Here is a 12,624-nt window from a genome sequence, read left to right as displayed (position 1 = left end):
AGAACTACAATACCCACCTGCTGAAGTAAAAAAACAGATTGACAGAGCCAGAAGAGTCCCCAGAAGTCACCTACTAAAGGACAGGCCCAACAAAGAAAATAACAGAACGCCACTAGCCATCACCTTCAACCCCCAACTAAAACCTCTCCAACGCATCATCAGAGATCTACAACCTATCCTGAAAAATGATCCCTCGCTCTCACAGATCTTGGGAGACAGACCAGTCCTCACTTACAGACAGCTCCCCAACCTGAAGCAAATACTCTCCAGCAACCACACACCACACAACAAAAACACTAACCCAGGAACCTATCCTTGCAACAAAGCCAACTCTGTCCACATATTTATTCAAGTGACACCATCATAGGACCTAATCACATTACCCACACCATCAGGGGCTCGTTCACCAGCACATCTACCAATGTGATCTATGCCATCATGTGCCAGCAATGCCCCTCTGCCATGTACATTGGCCAAACCAGACAGTCCCTATGCAAAAGAATAAATGGACACAAATCTGATATCAGGAATCATAACAATCAAAAACCGGTAGGAGAGCACTTCAACCTCTCTGGCCACTCAGTAACAGACTTAAGGGTGGCAATTTTGCAACAGAAAAGCTTCAAAAACAGACTCCAATGAGAAACTGCTGAGCTTGAATTAATATGCAAACTAAATACCATTAACTTGGGTTTGAATAGAGACTGGGAGTGGCTGGGTCATTACACATATTGAATCTATTTCCCTATGTTAAATATCCTCCCACTTTCTTGTCAACTGTCTAAATGGGTCATCTTGATTATCACTACAAAAGTGTTTCAGTTTGGAGCTGTCTGGAGAGATAGAAGAAGGCCCAGAACCTGGGTCTGGGTTTCCCACCCCACCGCCTAAGATGGACCTGACTGTGGGGTCCTGTTTTCTGGACCTACAAGCTCTGTTTTAGACTGTGTTCCTGTCGTCTAATAAACCATTTGTTTTCCTGGCTGGCTGAGAGTCACAGTGAATCACAGGAAGTTGGGGGTGCAGGGCCCTGACTCCCCCACGCTCTGTGACATCTGGCTGTTCTGAAAAATTGAAAAAAAATGGCAGATTGAGAAGTCTAAAAAATTCCATTTAGGATCAAATGAAACATTTTGTTTGAGCTGAAATTAGAGGGTTTTTTTTTTCAGTTTCAAGCAGAGGTTTTTTGTTTTTATTTTTTTTCTTTAATTTTTAATTTTAAAAAAATGGAAGTAAATTTCAAAACTGAACATCATTTGGAACTGGAAAAATTGTAATGTTCCATTTTGAAAATGTCAACATGGGATTTTTGGAATTTTGGCTGTTATTTGTTTGTTTGTTGAACAAGTTGGCAAAACAGACAAAAAAAATCAACCTGTTTTGTTGTCTCTCAATCTACTTTTTCACTGGGGGTGGGGGGGGGGGTAAGAAGGGGAGTTTGGGCCCAAAAGCTTCCGCCATCTCCAATGTTAAAGGGAGAGTTATTAGCTTTGGTTATCAAATCCAGAATTATTAGCTTTGGTTCTCATTCTGTTCTCCCTCCAACCTACAAAATTGTTTTAATTGGGAATGGCCAATGCCTGTGAATTCAGAAGAACAAAGGACCCCAGAAGGGCTTAAACGGGGCCCCACTCTTGGGGCGGGTGGGGAAGCAATGGGAGGCAACTAGGAGGAGCACTAGGAGGCTGCTGGAGAAGCCAGATGTTCCTGGGCTAACATCAGGGGATGGTAGGACTCTAGGTAGACAGACATGCAATAGGCTGTTGTTTTAACAACATTTTCTCTTATGCTACATTTCTGCAGCTAAATAAACAATGCTTCAGTGGTTTGGTCACTGGATACTGCTGGTTACAGACTCCTGAAGGGCAAGACAGCACATGCTAATCCCATTGGTTCCGCTAGGACACAACTGTATATCCATGGGGGGCTCGGTCTGAGAGCAGGCCAAGGGCACGACTCCACCCCAGAGGTAATGGGGACAAAGCCTGCAGGGATGCACTGGGGTGCAGCTAGCCCTGTACCCCATATGTCCAAGGGAGGTTACCAGGTGGGGAACCCCATGGGGGAATCCTTCTTCCTCCTTCTCCTGATGGTTGCCCACCATGTCCATGCCTGAGCTGCTGGCATCAGCAGCTCCCCTCGCTCCATGAAGAGCTTTGGAATCTTCCATGACAAAAGGTCTCAGAAAGACCTTTGAATAGGCAGGTTCCCAGGGATGTGATGCTGGGTGTGATAGCCAGGATACTGGGAATAGGTTCCCAGGGAGATGCATGACCAGGCCACGAGGGATTAGCTGAGATCCACCTGTGCAATTTGCTAGAGCGAAGTCCCAGGCCCCTCTGGTGAGTGGAAACCCAGAGCTGTCCCTCCCAGGCAGTGAAAGGAAGGGCAGGCTGTGTGTCTGTCTGTGCTATGAATGGCAGGTGCCAGGGTGCACCCAGAGATGGTGTCAGAGCAGCAGCGAAAGCGAAACCATGACACTTGGGAAAACAAAGTCTTTCCCTCTCCTAGCCTTATTGTCGGCAACTCCTGGCCTATTTTAGTGGAAACTTTCTCCAAATTTCAGCTGGAGGCACATAACCCCAGGTCAATGTCTGCAACAGCAGTAGAGGATCCAGTCCCAGAGACCCAGACGGAACCAGTCCCAGAACCAGAACCAGCGGAATGACCAGCACCAGACCCATTGCCAGCACTGAATCCAGTACTTGCAACCTCAACACCACAGGGCCCCACCAAACCTGAACCGTCAGCAACCCATAACCCTACACAAGAGGCTCAGCCGGAGCCTGAACCCCAACATAGTGTCCCAGCGGAGAGTGGTTCACAGTCAACGGAAACAGCCTCATCCCCTACATCGCTTCCAGAGGGACCAAGCATAGGTCCACAATTAAATGAGGAACTGATGTCTCCAGCATCAAGGGAAGAGTTCCAGACCAAACAGGAAGCAGATGAAACCCTCCAGAGAGCTTTCTCAGCTCTTCTCAGCTCTTCTAATCAATCCAGGTTTGTTGTAGAAAAAGGACTTTTTTACAAGGAAACTCTTTCTGGTGGACACCAGGAAGACTGGCATCCTCAGAGACAGTTGGTAGTTCCAACTAAATACCGGGCCAAGCTCTTCAGCTTAGCCCACAATCACCCTAGTGGCCATGCTGGGGTGAACAGGACCAAAGACCTTTTGGGGGGAGTCATTCTACTGGGAGGTAATGGGCAAGGATGTTTCTACCTATGTCCGGTTTTGTGAAGTATGCCAAAGAGTGGGAAAACCCCAAGACCAGGTCAAAGCCCCTCTCCAGCCACTCCCCATCATTGAAGTTCCATTTCAGTGAGTAGCTGTGGATATTCTGAGTCCTTTTCTAAAAAAGACACCCAGAGGAAAGCAGTACATACTGACTTTCATGGATTTTGCCACCCGATGGCCGGAAGCACTAGCTCAAAGCAACACCAGGGCTAAAAGTGCGTGCCGGGCACTAGCAGACATTTTTGCCAGGGTAGGTTGGCCCTCCGACATCCTCACAGATGCAGGGACTAATTTCCTGACAGGAACTATGGAAAACCTTTGGGAAGCTCATGGGGTAAATCACTTGGTTGCCACTCCTTACCACCATCAAACAAATGGCATGGAACTTTGGGGGCCATGATACATAAATTCGTAAATGAGCACTCCAATGATTGGGACCTAGTGTTCCAGCAGTTGCTGTTTGCCTACAGAGCTGTACCACATCCCAGTTTAGGGTTTTCCCCATTTGAACTTGTATATGGCCGTGAGGTTAAGGGGACATTACAGTTGGTGAAGCAGCAATGGGAGGGATTTACACCTTCTCCAGGAACCAACATTCTGGACTTTGTAACCAACCTACAAAACACCCTCCAAACCTCTTTAGCCCTTGCTAAAGAAAAATTACAGGTTGCTCAAAAAGAGCAAAAAGCCTGGTATGATAAACATGCCAGAGAGCGTTGTTTCAAGGTTGGGGACCAGGTCATGGTCTTAAAGGCGCTCCAGGCCCGTAAAATGGAAGCCTCGTGGGAAGGGCCATTCACAGTCCAGGAGCGCCAGGGAGCTGTTAATTATCTCATAGCATTCCCCACCTCCAACCGAAAGCCTAAGGTGTACCATATTAATTCTCTAAAGCCCTTTTATTCCAGAGAATTCAAGGTTTGTCAGTTTACAGCCCAGGGAGGAGACGACGCTAAGTGGCCTGAAGGTGTCTACTATGAAGGGAAAAGTGCTGGTAGTGTGGAAGAGGTGAACCTCTCCATGACCCTTGGGCATATGCAGTGACAACAGATCAAGGAGATCTGCACTAGCTACGAGCTAATGTTCTCAGTCACTCCAGTCACCCCAGGACTGACTGAACGGGCATACCACTCCATTGACACAGGTAATGCTCACCCAATTAAAGTACAACCTTACCGGGTGTCTCCTCAAGCTAAAACTGCTATAGAACGGGAGATCCAGGATATGTTACAGATGGGTGTAATCCGCCCCTCTGAAAGTGCATGGGCATCTCCAGTGGTTCTAGTTCCCAAACCAGATGGGGAAATACGTTTTTGCGTGGACTACCATAAGCTAAATGCTGCAACTCGCCCAGACAACTATCCAATGCCACGCACAGATGAACTATTAGAGAAACTGGGACGGGCCCAGTTCATCTCTACCTTGGACTTAACCAAGGGGTACTGGCAGGTACCGCTAGATGAATCCGCCAAGGAAAGGTCAGCCTTCATCACACATCTCGGGCTGTATGAATTTAATGTACTCCCTTTCAGGCTGCAAAATGCACCCGCCACCTTCCAAAGACTTGTAGGTGGTCTCCTAGCGGGATTAGGAGAATATGCAGTCGCCTACCTTGACGATGTGGCCATATTTTCGGATTCCTGGGCAGACCACCTGGAACATCTACAAAAAGTCCTTGAGCGCATAAGGGAGGCAGGACTAACTGTTAAGGCTAAGAAGTGTCAAATAGGCCTAAACAGAGTGACTTACCTTGGACACCAGGTGGGTCAAGGAATTATCAACCCCCTACAGGCCAAAGTGGATGCTATCCAAAAGTGGCCTGTCCCAAAGTCAAAGAAACAGGTTCAATTCTTCTTAGGCTTGGCCGGTTATTACAGACGATTCGTACCGCAATACAGCCAAATCGCCGCCCCACTGACAGACCTAACCAAAAAGAAACAGCCAAATGCCGTTCAGTGGACCGAAGAGTGTCAGAAGGACTTTAACCACCTTAAAGCAACACTCATGTCTGACCCTGTTCTAAGGGCCCCAGACTTTGACAAACCGTTCCTAGTAACCACAGATGCGTCCGAGCGAGGTGTGGGAGCAGTTTAAATGCAGAAAAGACCTGATCAAAAATTCCACCCTGTAGTGTTTCTCAGCAAAAAACTGTCTGAGAGGGAAAGCAACTGGTCAGTCAGTTAAAAAGAATGTTGCGTCATTGTCTATGCCCTGGAAAAGCTACGCCCATATGTTTGGGGACGGCGTTTCCACCTGCCAACCTACGATGCCACGTTACAGTGGCTTCACACCACCACGGGAAATAACAAAAAACTTATTCGGTGGAGTTTAGCTCTCCAAGATTTTGATTTCAACATCCAACACATCTCAGGAGCTTCTAACAAAGTGGCTGATGCACTCTCCCATGAAAGTTTCCCAGAATCAACTGGTTAAAATCGTCCTTGAGATGTGGAAAATATTGTTAGTCTTTATGTACTTGTTAGTATATTTAGAGGTGCATGTGTCTTATTAACTCTGTTTTTTTCCTAGAGCTCCAGAAAGAAATCCCTGCCAGTGTTTCACCCTAGCTGAGATTTGGGGGGCGTGTCATAAATATAAATGGAAGTTTAAAGCCCTTTAAAATCCCTCCTGGCCAGAGGAAAAATCCTCTTACCTGTAAAGGGTTAAGAAGCTAAAGGTAACCTCGCTGGCACCTGACCAAAATGGCCAATGAGGAGACAAGATACTTTCAAAAGCTGGGAGGAGGGAGAAAAACAAAGGGTCTGTGTCTGGCTGTATGCTGCTTTTGCCGGGGCAGAACAGGAATTGTATCTTAGAACTTTTAGTAAGTAATCTAGCTAGGTATGTGTTAGATTGTGATTTCTTTAAATGGCTGAGAAAAGAGCTGTGCTGAATAGAATGACTAACCCTGTCTGTGTGTCTTTTTTGTAACTTAAGGTTTTGCCTAGAGGAATTCTCTATGTTTTGAATCTAATTACCCTGTAAGGTATCTACCATCCTGATTTTACAGAGGTGATTCTTTTTTTACTTCTATTAAAAGTCTTCTTGTAAGGAAACTGAATGCTTTTTCATTGTTCTAAGATCCAAGGGTTTGGGTCTGTGGTCACCTATGCAAATTGGTGAGGATTTTTACCAAATCTTCCCCAGGAAGTGGGGTGCAAGGGTTGGGAGGATTTTGGGGGGAAAGACATGTCCAAACTACATTTCCCAGTAAACTCAAAGTTTGGTGGTGGCAGTGGAAATGCAAGGGCAAAGGGTAAAATTAATTTGTACCTTGGGGAAGTTTTAACCTAAGCTGGTAAAAGTAAGCTTAGGAGGCTTTAATGCAGGTCCCCACATCTGTACCCTAGAGTTCAGAGTGGGGAAGGAACCTTGACAGCTCCAATCTCCCCTGCCTCAATTACAGTTCTGGGCTTCCCATCTAGAATGTATCTTTCTATTTCCTCAGGAACACCCTCTAAGAACTGAGCCATTTGCATTAGGAAGGGCAAATCTTCTGGAGATTTAACACTTGCTCCTGATATCCAGGCATCCCAATGTTTCACAATGTGGTAGGCATGTCGGGTAAATGACACCTCTGGTTTCCACCTTAGAGCTCTGAACCATCGACGGGAATGCTTGGGTGTTAGCCCCATTCTGACTCTTGCCTTGGTTTTAAACAGTTCATACTTGTTCATGTGTTCCTTAGGCATTTCATCCGCCACCTCAGCGAAGGGTCCACTGAGCTGCGGTCTCAGCTCTACCATGTATTGGTCGGTAGAGATGCTGTACCCAAGGCAGGCCCTTTCGAAGTTTTCTAAGAAGGCCTCGGTATCATCGCTTGCCTTGTAAGTGGGGAACTTTCTGGGATGGGAAGTGGTACCTGGAGAAGGATTGCTAGGGTTTGTTGGTATATTCTGCTGAGCCTTTGCCTTCTCCATCTCCAGTGCATGCTTCCTCTCTTTTTCCTTCTCCTCCTCCACATGCTTCCTCTCTTTTTCCTTCTCTTCCAGTTCTTTGTCCCTTGCCTCCACAGCTCTCCTGTGGGCAGCCTCTTGGGTTTTTTTCTGCCTCTTTCGCTGCCTCCATATCTTTGTCCTTTGCCTCCATTTCTTTGTCCTTTACCTCCATAGCTCTCCTGTGGGCAGCTTCTAGGGCTTTTTCTGCCTCTTTCACTGCCTCCAGTCTGATTCATTCCAATTTGTGTTGTGTCTTGGTTTCTGCCATCTTTGCCTCTCTGGTTTTAACTAACTTTACACCCAAGAGAGAGAAATAAAAGAAACAAAAAAACCTTGGCTTGTAAAATTTTGCTGTGCTGTAATATGATACCTATATTCTCTGATAGTGATTGTCAGCCTACAGAAAAATCCTAACACCTTTGTCTCCAGGCAAATAGACAGAAAACTCCTCTAGTTGCTCTTAGGTAAAAAAAAAAAAAAACTTCTTCAGGTCTGTGAAGACTAATGAATTTCCCTGCAGGAGGTTAACTGCCCTGCTTTTAGGTAGAGAAAACTCCAGCTCAAAAAAGACAATTCCCTTTTGTCTCTGCTCTGGCCCCCAAGCAGAGACAACAAAAAAAACCCAACAACTCTAACTGCTTTCAGTTTAAAACCTGGTTTCAAGCAGCCCAAAGGAAAAAAATATTTCCTTTCAAAATCTGTGCTTCTGGTTCAAAAAATCTCAAATTGATCTCAAAATGATTTCAAGTTAATCCCACCGCTCTGCCACCATGTCAAGGTTCCTTCCCCACTCTGAACTCTAGGGTACAGATGTGGGGACCTGCATGAAAACCCCCTAAGCTTATTTTTACCAGCTTAGGTTAAAATTTCCCCATGGTACAAACTATTTTACCTTTTGCTCTTGGACTTTTTTTGGTGCCACCACCAACCGTGTAACAAATATATAACAGGGAAAGAGCCCACTTGGAAATGTCTTTCCCCGCAAAATCCTCCCCAAACCCTACACCCCCTTTCCTGGGGAAGGCTTGATAAAAATCCTCACCATTTACATAGGTGAACACAGACCCAAACCCTTGCATCTTAAAAACAATGAAAAAAGCAATCAGGTTCTTAAAAGAAGAATTTTAATTGAACAAAAAGTAAAAGAATCACCTCTGTAAAATCAGGATGGCAAATACCTTACAGTGTAATCAGATTCAAAACATAGAGAATCCCTCTAGGCGAAACCTTAAGTTACAATAAGACACAAAAACAGGAATATCCAATCCATTCAGCACAGCTTATTTTCTCAGCCATTTAAAGAAATCAGAATCTAACGCATCTCTAGCTAGATTACTTACTATGTTCTAAGATTCCATTCCTGTTCTGTCCCCGGAAAAACCATCACACAGACAGAGAGAGCCTTTGTTTCTCCCCCGCTCCAGCTTTGAAAGTATCTTGTCTCCTCATTGGTCATTGTGATCAGTTGCCAGCAAGGTTATCCTAGCTTCTTAACCCTTTACAGGTGAAAGGGTCTTTCCTCTGGCCAGGAGGGATTTTAAAGGTGTTTACCCTTCCCTTGATATTTATGACAGTCCCTGTGGGACAGCACACCTGGTAGTTCTGTGCGTGTCCAGTGGATCGGGGCTGGATGCTCCAGGGGGACACTCAGAGAACACTGGGGGTCAAGGGCTACCTGTGGGGCCCAGGCAGGCAGTGCTTGTGAGGGTGGAGGCTGGTGGTTTTGAGGAGCTGATCCACACTAGCCCCAGACAAAAATGCTTAGGTGGTGGGAGATGTTAGCACGAGAAAGTTAGGAAAAACTGACAGAAGCACAATCCCGGTTTTTTTTGGCAACTGAATCACATTCTTGAACCATATTCAATTTGTCATCCACTGTAGCTCCTGATCCTTTCCAGCCGTATGATCACCTAGCCAGTTATACCCCAGTCTGTAGCCCTGCCTTTGATTTTTCCTTCCTAAGTGCGGCACTTGGCCCGCGTCTTTATGGAATTTCATGTCGTTCATTTCAGACCAATTGTTCCATGTGTCAAGATCACCTTGAATTCAAATCCTGCCCTCCACATAGCTAAGAAGAAATCAGCCACCACTGAGAGCTGGAATGGCCTAACAAGGCAGCTTGAGGATGGGTGTGATATAAACACCTACCTAACTAGTTAGAGCTACCTATGGACTATGCTCTGTCCAGCTATCCAACCATGTCCCCTCTCTACAATCCCTGTCTCCAGTTACCCTATAAGCTCTATCTCGACCTCTATATGCTTTATCTCTATCTCTTTATAGGTGAGGATGGTAGAGATGCCACTAGCCAAGGCTGCCCAACACTTTCTATTTTAAGACCTTGGTTTCAGTTGCCTGTAACTTTGCCGAACTGTAACCGCTGGGGCTGAAATTTCCAGGCCGGGCGTCTGCCTCCATCCAAAGTTTTGGGGAAAGTTTCTCTAAAATGGGTCAACAGTTGCTGAGAATGAGGCTAGGAGGGGGAACGACTTTGTTTTGCCATGTGTCATGGTTATAGGGCTCTCACTGCTCCTCTGACACTGTCTCTGGGTGCGTCCCATTACATGGCATTAGCAGACACACATAGCCTGCCCTTCCTTTCACTGGCTGGGAGTGGGAGGGACAGCTCTGGGTTTCCACTCACCAGAGGGGCCTGGCACTTTGCTCTAGCTCTTCCCCAAGGTGGATCCCAGCTGATCTCTCATGGCCTGGTCATTCACCTCACAGGAACCTGCCCCCCAGTATCCTGGCTGACATGTCCAGCATCATATCCTTGGGAACTTGTACATTTCATGGCCTTTCTGGAACCTTTTGCCCTGGAAGATCCCAAAGCCCTTTATGGAGCGAGGGGAGCTGCTGGTGCCAGCTGCTCAGCCAGGGACATGGTAGGCAACCGTCAGAAGAAGGCGGAAGAGGGATTTCCCCATGGGGTTCCCCACCTGGTAACCTCCCCTGGACATGTGGGCTACAGGGCTGGGTGCACCCTCAGTGCAGCCCTGCAGGCATCATCCCCATTACCTCTCATGGGCTGGAGTCGTGCCCTTGGCCTGCTCTCAGACCGAGCCCCCCATGGCTGGGTAAGTTTCCATTGGGCTGCTGTGAGTTGGCCACTCCAATTCTCTGGCGAGTGCCAAGGAGAAGGCACTTCCTGCTGCACCCTCTGCTGGTGGGGTTTTGGGTTCCCTGGGGGCCCGGGAGGGCAGCACCCCAAACTCTAATGGGAATGATACAGCGGTTACTGAGCTCAGCCCACTGGAAACACCCGACCCGCCGGGCAGTCTCAGAAATGCCCGCTGCCATTGCTCCTGTTCTTATTGCAGGCGGGCTGCCTTAGGCATCCTGAATCTCTCCCCCAGCTCACAGGGCCCCGGGGCTCCTGGACAAAGCGCAGCCGGCCAGAGCACACCACCCCGGCCAGGCATTAGCCACAGGAAGGGAGAGGGGATTGACGGAACGTCACTGGAGCAGACCTGGGCACCGAGCCTGGCAGTTCTGACGGCCAGAGCCAGCTCTGCTCCGCCTCCTGGCAGGTCTCGGACTGTCCTGCTGCTGAGATAACCTCAGCCATGGATCTTAGCTCTGCCAGTGCCCCTCAAACCCAACCCCCAGCCCCCTGCTAGCCGAGCCCTGGGCTCCTCCTTTCCCCACCACAGCTCTGCTGCTGTAGCTCAACCTGGAGAGCAGACTCAAGCGCAGACCCGTTTGTCTCTGATGTTTTCCCTGCGTCCCTCACTCTCTGCATCTCTCTCTGCACAGAGTAACGGGCTGGCTGCTCCCGCCTCAGTTTTTATTTCAGGCTCTGGCTTTGGTCACTGGATGCCCTGGACGTGGCTGAGGAATCTTGGTTCGTCTCCCTTGAAATATTTTTGGAGGGGACAGTTGGAGCAAGGGTGGAGCCCTGGGCAGGTTCCCTGGACCCTTGGCTGGGGCCTGGACCCTCAGCACTGGTGAGGGACATTGGGGTATACTGGGACTAAGGTTTGTACTTGGGGTCCATATTTTTGAGCTTACCCTGCGGGCAACCCGCCTGGACAAGAACCAGGTGTGGGGTCACTCTGATAATGTGGATGTTGGCCAAGGCGGGGTGAGAGCCCTGGACAGAGATGGGGGGCAAAGATGGAGGGGCTTCACAGCCGTGGCGGGAATAACTCTTTGGGTGGTAGAGACATGGCTGGTACATAAAAACCCGCAACCCCCTTGCATCTAGAAGAGTTGAGCGAAGAGCTGGAATTGCCTTGGCTAGGCAGAGCTCACCACAAAGGCCAGTTTTCCGGCCCGGGACAAGTAGACTGAATGGCAGAGCAAAGCAGCAGCTGGATTCAGCCATAGCCCAACAGGGTTCGGTGGGGGAACCGCCATGGGAAAGCGTACTACAGCGGGAGCAGAGGAGTTGACGGCAGCCATCCATGGCAGCCTAGCGACTCCCGTGAGGCCTCCCTGTCCTAGCTGCTGGAACCGCGATTGCTGGGCAGGCGATAGACCCCCACAGCTGCTCATGGGCCAGAGGCCCTGATTTTCCTGAACTCCCAGAAACTCAAACTGTGAACGAAGAAGTTGGGGAGCCATGAGCTGAGGGTGGGGGCAGAACAAACTGCGTTCAGGGTCCAACTGCTGGGACTGTGAGTGATGTGCCCTGAGGTACACAATGGTGGATGGCGTTAAACTGTAAATATACGTCCCCAGTTCAACCCGGCCCTTTCCTTCCCCTCGCTGCCCCCAGCAAAGTTCATTTCTTCAAACCTCTGCAATGGAGAGTGGGTAGAGACTTTCCTGGCAAAGGTGCCCAGAGTTGTTACAGATTCCCAGATGACTGGGGGCGGAGAGAGGAAGGGCTCGACCTCGACCTGGCCCTGGTAGCTGCCGATGCCGCTGGCAGAAGGGTGGCACATACAGCAAAATTGTAACGTGCTTCCTTGAGTCCAAATGGAACAGGCTAAAGCAGGTTACCCCACCTAAACCAAGCTCCTTGCATCTCGGACCAGCACCGCTGGGCCCCCTCTTGCCGAATCGCTGCCCCTTTGCTTCAGCGGTGAAGGATACAGGGGCATCCATTTACCTTCTCCTTCTACCCGCCGAAAGTTTGTTCAGCCTGAAAGTCAGGAGCATGTTCCCCTCCCGCCATGGTTTATTCTCCAGCATGATGACCCCATAGCTTTGTGTTACCTTCGTATGTCCATGGGGCATGCATGAGGCTGGCTTACAAAGTTTAATTGACGTCAACGGAGGTGGACTGACAAATGTACGTCCTACATCTGGCAGAAACTTGTCTGCTGACCCTGCCTTTATTCAGACTTGAAAACGTGTTTTCCATATGCACATATGCGCGTAGCTCCTCACCTCATGACAGGGCCTACATTTCACACAGATATCAATACCGTGTGCTCCTGGGATGCATTTGAGGCATTACAAGACACTATTTGTGGCTAAATACCATGACAGCGGTGTGTTAGG

This window comes from Lepidochelys kempii, chromosome 6 (genome assembly GCF_965140285.1).
Source record: "Lepidochelys kempii isolate rLepKem1 chromosome 6, rLepKem1.hap1, whole genome shotgun sequence".
In the NCBI taxonomy this organism is placed as follows: domain Eukaryota; kingdom Metazoa; phylum Chordata; order Testudines; family Cheloniidae; genus Lepidochelys; species Lepidochelys kempii.
This window is presented reverse-complemented; position numbering follows the sequence as displayed.